Source organism: Herpailurus yagouaroundi, unplaced genomic scaffold, assembly GCF_014898765.1.
Source record: "Herpailurus yagouaroundi ecotype Mexico unplaced genomic scaffold, PumYag 140, whole genome shotgun sequence".
Lineage (NCBI taxonomy): Eukaryota > Metazoa > Chordata > Mammalia > Carnivora > Felidae > Herpailurus > Herpailurus yagouaroundi.
Genome location: NW_024412395.1, coordinates 77,411,931 through 77,420,712, shown reverse-complemented (window position 1 = coordinate 77,420,712; position 8,782 = coordinate 77,411,931).

The window sequence follows — 8,782 nt, the reverse complement described above, 5'->3', positions numbered from 1 at the left end:
GGAAGGAAGGAAGGAAGGAAGGAAGGAAGGAAGGAAGGAAGGAAGGAGAGAGAAAACCACGGATGTTTCTACATCATCTTGGTTCCAGTTTTTAATCAAAACGCAATTATAAGCAAAGAAAAACACCAGTGCTTAAAATTTAACATCAGCCGGTAGAAAAGATCCCATTAATTAGACTGTCAATTTGCAACTCTTGATACCTTTTATGTTTTTTAACATTTCCAGTATAAGCCTGGGAACTTGAATAAAAACAATTTCTCTTCAAACTTATGATCCTTTCTGACTGTGAGTACTAATACAATCTAAATGTTGGTTTATTATATTCAAAAAATTAAACTCAAGCTAAAAACAATACGCTGTGAAGGAAGTTAAGAGTCCATATTATATTTTAACACAATTTTGATTATATTTAATGTATCATTCCACTTAGAATGGTCCAATAAATAACACTAGAGTGTATCAATAGTGATTCAATTAAAATTATTTAAAATAAATGACTACTGATAAAAAAGGAAGTGTTTTATTCTTGCATATAACATTCTACTTTGCTAAAACAATAGAAACCTCCTTAAAATTATCTTTTAGGAATGCAAAATAGGGGCACCTGAGTGGCTTAGTTCGTTAGGGGTCTCTTGATATAGGTTCAGGTCATGATCTGACAGTTTGTGAGATCAAGCCCCATGTTGGGCTCTGCACTGACAGTGCAGAGCCTGCTTGGGATTCTCTCTCTACCTCTCTCTCTTCCCCTCCCCTGCTTGCTCACATGCTCTCTCAAAATAAACAAACATTAAAAAAAAAGAATGCAAAATATTTCATTATTCTGAAACCATTATTATTTCTCAACAGGGCTACTGGATAGTTTCTAGAAAGCTGAAGAAAGGCCTTCCTCAATCCTATCACAGGACCAGAAATCTCCAGTATAAACATCATTTCTAAAACATCTCTAAAGGACAAATATTGTAATTTCTCTGAAGTGCTCCTATTGTAGAATAAATGGATCCATTTCCATCATTGCTCACCTAACACTGCAGTGGTCCCTGGGGGATCAGGACATGAGTACATTCTGATAGGAATGCATACTGTGGTACTACAATGAAACCTTGGGAGAGGCAGAATGAAGGAGCAGCTTTTTTTTTTTTTTCAGTCGATGTGTAAAGGATTATAAACGCATTTTCCTCATTTGACATGACAGCTTAAGACCAACCTGCAAGTGTTTCTTTTTTTTTTTTCTTTCCTTTCTCTTTTAACTTTCCATTACTTTGTTGTAAGTTTTATTTAGCATTAATCTTTTATGGCCATATATATATATATTTTTTTGTAATGCTTTAAGCATCCTTCTTTCTTCAGCTTCTTTGGAAATCAAAGTCATGTCAATAGACTCAAAGGTATCCAAACACTCTTGATTAATTCTCAGAACACTGATCTGAAATAGTCTTGGAATGAGGCTAATGGGAGAACTTTAGTGTGCTGTTTTTACAAATTAAAACAGATAAGGACATGGTTTTCCTATTGCTAAAAAGTTAGGCATCACTGTACCATTATTTTCTACCTTCATTTATCACCAGCATTTTTCAACTTTTTAATTGTAAGTCTGCACATGTTCACAATGATAAAACTAAAACGTGTTCCTAACACAAACCTCAAGTGAAAGTCTATAATCTTTGAAATAACTTATAGAAAATGAATCATGCTACTTTATTCATTTTTAGCTTTCTTTATGCTATAATCGCAAATACTTAAAAGACAGCTGGTACAAACCGACTCCAAATGAGAAATTTATACTTTACATTTTAGTAAAATAAGTTATTTTAAAACTTGGTCCCATGTTTTCCTGAACACCTAGGCACATCTCTTGTTTGAATTTTTTTTACCGGAACTCCCTTCAGAAACAATACTAACTAACCTAACCATGCAATATCTTAATGAATTTAGCCTTTTAACAATTTCTTTTTTTAATGTCTATTTATTTTTGAGAGAGAGACAGACAGAATGCAAGTAGTAGAGGGGCAGAGAGAGAAGGAGACACAGAATCTGAAGCAGGCTCCAGGCTCTGAGCTGTCAGCACAGAGCCCAATACGGTGCTCAAACCCATGAACCGTGAGATCATGACCTGAGCCAAAGTTGGTTGCTTAACCTACTGAGCCACCCAGGTGCCCATTAACCTTTTAACAATTTCTGAATAGATTTTTTTTTTAATTTTTTTTTCAACGTTTATTTATTTTTGCGACAGAGAGAGACAGAGCATGAACGGGGGAGGGGCAGAGAGAGAGGGAGACACAGAATCGGAAACAGGCTCCAGGCTCTGAGCCATCAGCCCAGAGCCTGACGCGGGGCTCGAACTCACGGACCGCGAGATCATGACCTGGCTGAAGTCGGACGCCCAACCGACTGCGCCACCCAGGCGCCCCAACCTTTTAACAATTTCTAACTACAGCATCTAACCTGTTTATTTAGCTTGTAGACTTAAAATACAATGAAGAGCTTAGTCTTTATTTAGCTGTCATTTTCTCTTTTTACTTTAAAACACTGAAAATAAATGCTTGGATACTTTTTGCTCTTTTCCTGGTTATATCTTTGAATTCCCTAAATTTTTACCTTATCATATGCATAATCAAGCTCAACATCATGTACCAGCCTTTTGAGGCTTTCATTCTCCAAGTATTAAGTTTGGCAGAATTTTTGCATGGAAAAAATGGATTTAGAGAAAACTGTTACAGAAAATATTAATATACTGTATATTTTCACCCTTGTTTGTAACTGCTTGGAGCAGAATCTCCATAGTTTATTACCATGTTCACTAATATTCAAACACTATCAACTATCCTAAAAAGTAAATATAATTATGGATTTTTAACAAAAAAGTAAAAAATAATCATTAATGATGTGCTTCTGAGATAATGCCCCGAGACAAATAGGGAATTGAAACCAAAGATATACATGATGAGTCAGTTTCATTTACTTAGGAATGTCCCACCTTGGTCTAAAAAGTATTATATGGCAAAAGATCTACAGGGAGAAAGATAAGGTTAGGAACAAGGTGTCCATAATTCAAATCAAATAAAAAAAAATTTAGCCATTTTATAAAAGGCACCATACTGGTGAAATCTTAATAATTTCCCCCTCTCTGTCTCTCTCTCTCTCTCTCTCTCTCTCTCTCTCTCTCTCTCTCACACACACACACACACACACACACACACACACACACACACTACAAAGATAAATGACTATTCTTGCTCCTACTTAGCCTGAAGTCTAAGAAATACATGTTAAAAAGTGATTGTATGTCAGTCCTACCCTAGGGACACCAAGACAGATCATACAAGGTCTCAGTTTTAAGAAAATCACAGTGTAGAAGAAGATGGATGAGTGATCCCATTGAAGTTGTTCTGACATATTATACTTGTTGGGATAAAAATGAGTATGTAAACACAAGACTTCTTTTGAGAAGTAGCCTGAGAATAATCAAGTAATGAGAAATAAGCAAGTAAATCATCAATGCGTCAGCTATATAAAAATACTCTTATAAGCTTTACATGGCTTATCCCAAGGGAACTCTGACAGCAGCCGTACCACCATTTACAGGTAAAGAAACTGAGGCACAGAGAGTTTCAATAGCCCCTCCAAGGACAGTAAGGGGCAGAATTAAGATGTGAATGTGGGAATTCTGTCTTCAGAGATTGTGTTTAACCATACTCCTCCTGAAAATGCAAGGGCATCGATGAGAAGGAGAACTCATGACTGGAAGAGGTCACTGGTGATGGCTCTTGATAGAGGTGGCATATTTTATTTACTGAGCAAATATTTGCTGAGTATCAGTTGGGCACAAGACCCCCTGCTAGACACCAGGGATACACTGGCAAACAAACAAAAGAAATACATCAGATAGACCAACTCGATGGACAGGTAGGATTTAAACAATGTGAGACGAAGTGGGGTAGAGATTAGGAATAAAAAGTCATTCCCCTGTGAAGATCACTAGATTTGCAAATGCACCAAAATGGGAGTAAGTGATTGCTTCGACATGTAACTGCAGAAAATCTATGAATCAAATTTACATTCTATTTTATTTTTTTTTTTTAGTATAGTTGACACACAATATTACATTAGTTTCAGGTGTACAGGACAGTGGTTCAACAAGTTTATGCATTAGGCTATGCTTACAAATGTAGCTACCATCTGTCCTGATACACTGCTATTATAATATCATTGACTGTACACCTTATGCTGTGCCTCTTATTCCCATGACTTATTCATTCCAGAACTGGAAGCCTATATCTCCCTCTCTCTTTTGACTATTTTGCACCTCTCCCTCCCCCTTCTCCACTGGCAGCCATCAGTTTGTTCTCTGTATTTATAGGTCCGGTTCTGCTTTTTGTTTATTCATTATTTTTAGATTCCATTTTAAGGGAAAAGAGGAAGATGAAGAAATCTTTGAAGCTTGTGCTGGGTAGCCTCTAAAATGGCCCCAAATAACTCCCAGTTCCTGATATTCATGCCTTTGTGCAGCCCTGTCCTTGAAAGTAGTCAGGACTGAGGCGCCTGGATGGCTCAGTTGGTTAAGTGTCCAACTTCAGCTTCAGTCATCGTTCGTGCATTGAGCTGTCAGCCAGAGCCTGGAGCCTGATTCAGATGCTGTGTCTCCCTCTCTCTCTGTCCCTCCCCTGCTCACACTCTGTCTCTGTCTCTGTCTCTCTCTCTCTCTCTCTCTCTCTCAAAAATAAAATAAACATTAAAAAATTTTTTTAAGTAGTCAGGACTGAGTGACTCCCTTTTAATGGATAGAATGACAGCAGAACTGAAAGGGGGGGGGTCCCTTCTGATACTAGATTATAAAAAGACTGTGACTTCCATTTTGTGTTGTCTCTCACTCTGTCCTGAGGCACCCACAGCATGGGAAACCGGCTGCCCATCATGACACAGCCTTGAGGAGAGGTCCATGTGGTGAAGAACTGAAACCTTCCGACAACCGGCAAGTAGTAAATTCAGCTGAACGTGGATTCAGAGGCCTCCTCCATACCGCCCTTGGCCAGCTGAACCTCAGGTAAGACCCCAGCCCTAGATGACAGTTTGAGTACAACTTCGTGAGAGAATTGAATCAAAAGTTCCCAGCTAATCTGCACCCAGATTCTTAACCCGCAGAAACTGTGAGGCACTGAATATTTGTTTGAAGCTACTATTTTAATTTGTCACTCAGCTATAAATAACAATTAAAGCATCTTTCTATAGAACTTGAGCGTCTCCCTGAAATTTTGCACTTTGAACCACTCATACACAAATATTCATCACAGAATCCTATTTCATAAATGACCCTTACCAAGATTACTGGAAGGCACTAAGAAGAGAAGAAGGAAAAGAGAGATGGGTAAGTAGGGAGGGAGGGAGAGAGGGAACCAAAGTTAAGGCAAAGGCATCTGTGAGCATATCCTCTGGCTCAGAGAGAAATGTATGCAGTTGTGTGTGCAGGGTCTACTTGGGTATGAGCTATATCTATGTTCTGTAGGTGTGTATAGCGTTGCTGATGATTCCATAGCTTCTATTTATTATTTTCTGTTTTGTCATGCTCACACTTTGAATGGGATGACAGTGTTGGCTGAATCAATTTGAAAATGTGGCCATTTCCTTAGCCGGCATGTATTCATCCAAGATTCCTGCTTCTTAATTAATCATTTGATTAATAGATGTGGCCCAGAGGTTCAATTAGAGATACACCTTTTTTTTAATATATAGACAATAAACAACATGTAACAACTGATGTAACCTAGCACGTATGGGTAGTTAAAGTGGGCATTATTTTTTATTTGCTTTCAAGCTGCAGAGCAGGCTGAACAATAGGCAATAAACAAGTCATTTTGTATGGCTTTTGTGGGACTTGAAAAGAATTTTGACTTAATGGAAACTGATGCTTTGTTGGAAGCCCTGCAAGGGAAGCGATAGAAGACCCACATGGTAAGTGCCCCAAACAGATCTTCACAAACGATAGAGTCACATTTAACTCGAAGATTGGGTGGTAAAGGTCAGCTTGTAGTGTAGAATTAATAGGTGGTGTCTCACTAAGGCTCTTCACCTCCTGCCTTGAGAAAACTTTCAAGGTTTCTACAGATAAAGAAAAGGACTCAAGGACCAGAGACACCTCAAATATGTAGATGACACTGTCATCTTTTACTTAAGCTAAAGACCTTGAAGCAATGGTGAAAGAATATAACAGAAGAGCAAAGAATCTGGATCATTATATAAAAGAAGCATATGCAAAATCACATCGAGTGCATACATTCAGGAGGGAAAGCTGGCTGCAAAAAAATTAGGCATTGCAAAGAAGTGTTTGTTGAGGCCATATGGCGTACATTGTTACAACCCAGAAAGGTTCAGAAAGCAGAATAGACCCTTGTTAGAGTCCCTGAGGAGCTGAAAATGAATAGTTTCCTACATTTAAAGAACTATCTACTAGAAAGAGAGCTATGATACTAGCACACTCCTGCTTTTGGCAACTGTAGCAAAAGCACACATATTTAACACAGATAGAGAATAAAATTTGTGTAACAAAATAGGAAGCACTTTGAATATGGTACTGTGTGAAGAGACAAAAGAAAAACTGGTAGTAGCAGAACAAGGTAGACAATTACGAGGAAGAAAAAACCTGGCCCCCTTGCAGATGTGACACAGTAGAGGTAGAGGATGAGCCTGTTACACACCCGTGGGAATAGCCCTTCCCAGTAGGTTCGAACACACCAATTAGGTCCCTTCGTGAACTCATATCTAAGTCTCTCTAAGTTTATGTGGATAAGAACCATGAAAGGACATAAAACAAAAATAAAGTCTGATTCTCTTATGTCCTAGCAGTAGCCTGGACCGCGGTTAGATTTCTTTAAGCTTCTCCTGCCCTAGACTTGTATTGTTACTGCTTCCTCCTTGGAATCAGAGGTCTGATGAAAAAAGTAGTATCTGATTCATCAAGTTCCTTGTGCATGGCAAAAGCTTCCCAGTGTCTTGAAAGATAGAGGCTTTTTCTAGGATCTTTAAAAAAATAGAAAAAAAATATATAATTTCTCTTGAAGTCGAGTGAGTAAGCAGGTATTGAGACAAATATCACCAAAATGAGGATCCTTTTCACACAACATCAGTGAGTAATATTTACTGAGTATACTCGTTCATAATGTAAAGCGCTGGGCTAGGGGTCATGGTGAATGAAACAGACAAGTTTCCTAGATGAGCTTTCAGTTCAGCAGGGAAGCAAAGGAAGATTGACAAATAAGTGATGACTAATTAAATAATTATAATTATTCAAAGAGATAATAAAGAGGTGTGTAAGTTGCAATGATGGTGTATAACAAGTGTACCAAAATAATTGGAGGGTCAGGGAAGGTTTGTATAAGTGAGTGCCTTCTAGTGAAGCCTCAAGATTGAAGAAGAGATATTCAGGTGGTAGGAATGTGTGTGTGTGTGTGTGTGTGTGTGTGTGTGTGTGTGTGTGTGTGAGAGAGAGAGAGAGAGAGAGGAGAATAAGAGAAAGGAAAAGATCTTGAAACCATCTGTAGAAATTCAAGAAGTCCAGTATTGACTAAAAACAAAGGGAGTGGTTGGTACAAGAGACCAGAGAAGGGTGCCTGGGTGGCTCAGTTGGTAGGGCATCTGACTTCAGCTCAGGTCATGATCTCATAGCTTGTGAGTTCGAGCCCCGCATCGGGCTCTGTGCTGACAGCCCAGAGCCTGGAGCCTGCTTCAGATTCTGTGTCTCCCTCTCTCTCTGCCCCTCCTGACTCATGCTCTGTCTCTCTCTCCTTCAAAAATAAATAAACATTTAAAAAACTTTTTTTTAATGAAAAAAAAGGTGAGACCAGAAAAGGTTAGATCATGTAAGACCTTGTAGGTCAATATAAAGACTTTGGACTTTATTCTGAGGACAAGGGAAAGACATGAAAAATGGCCAGCTGAAAATTTAGCTTCTCTTTCCCTGAGAGAGATTAGGAGATAAATATTTGGTAAACCTCTAGCAATTCTCTGCCTCTGACATAAGATACTGGAGGATGGGGCCCATATCAAATTCATCCTTGTGTTTTACATTGTGATTCCGAGGGGAATAAAGTAGAGCCAAATTTAACCGTAATGTAGTATAACAAGCCATAGTGCCCTAAGGAAAGAATGGGTTGATGGTACTAGAAATCAGCTTTGGGAAAGGTCACTTGCAAGATGGAATCAGTCTTAGGTTTCTGAAAGATGTTACCTGGAAGGATGGTAACAGTAGTCTAAATAATGACCTTCAAATACCTAGGACCTGTGAATATCATCTTACATGGGAAAAGGGGGCTATGCAGGTGTGATTAAATTAAGGATCTCGAGATGCACATCTTAGCCTAGATTAACCCTAAGTGTAATCACACAGGTCATTATAAGAGGGAGGCAAGAAGGTCAAAGGAGGAACAAGGCAAAGTGACAGCAGAAGCAGAGGAAGTAAAGGCAATATGATGCAGTGTCATGCACCACAGAATGCAGGTGGCATCTGGAAGATGAAAGAAAGGAAGGAAAGATTCTCCCCCAGAGTCTCCAGAAAAATCCTGCCCTGCTGTCATCTTGAATTTAGCCCTGTGAGACATATTTCAGATTTCTGACCTCCTGAACTATGATAAAATAAGTGTGTGTTGTTTTAAGCCACTAAATTTGTGGCAGTTTACTATAGCAGCAAAAAGAAACTAATACAATAGGTATGACTTCAACAGAATAGATGGGAAAGGTACAATATCACTAAGGTGACTATATGTCCCAGTTAGCCCAGGGAAGTCTCAGTTAA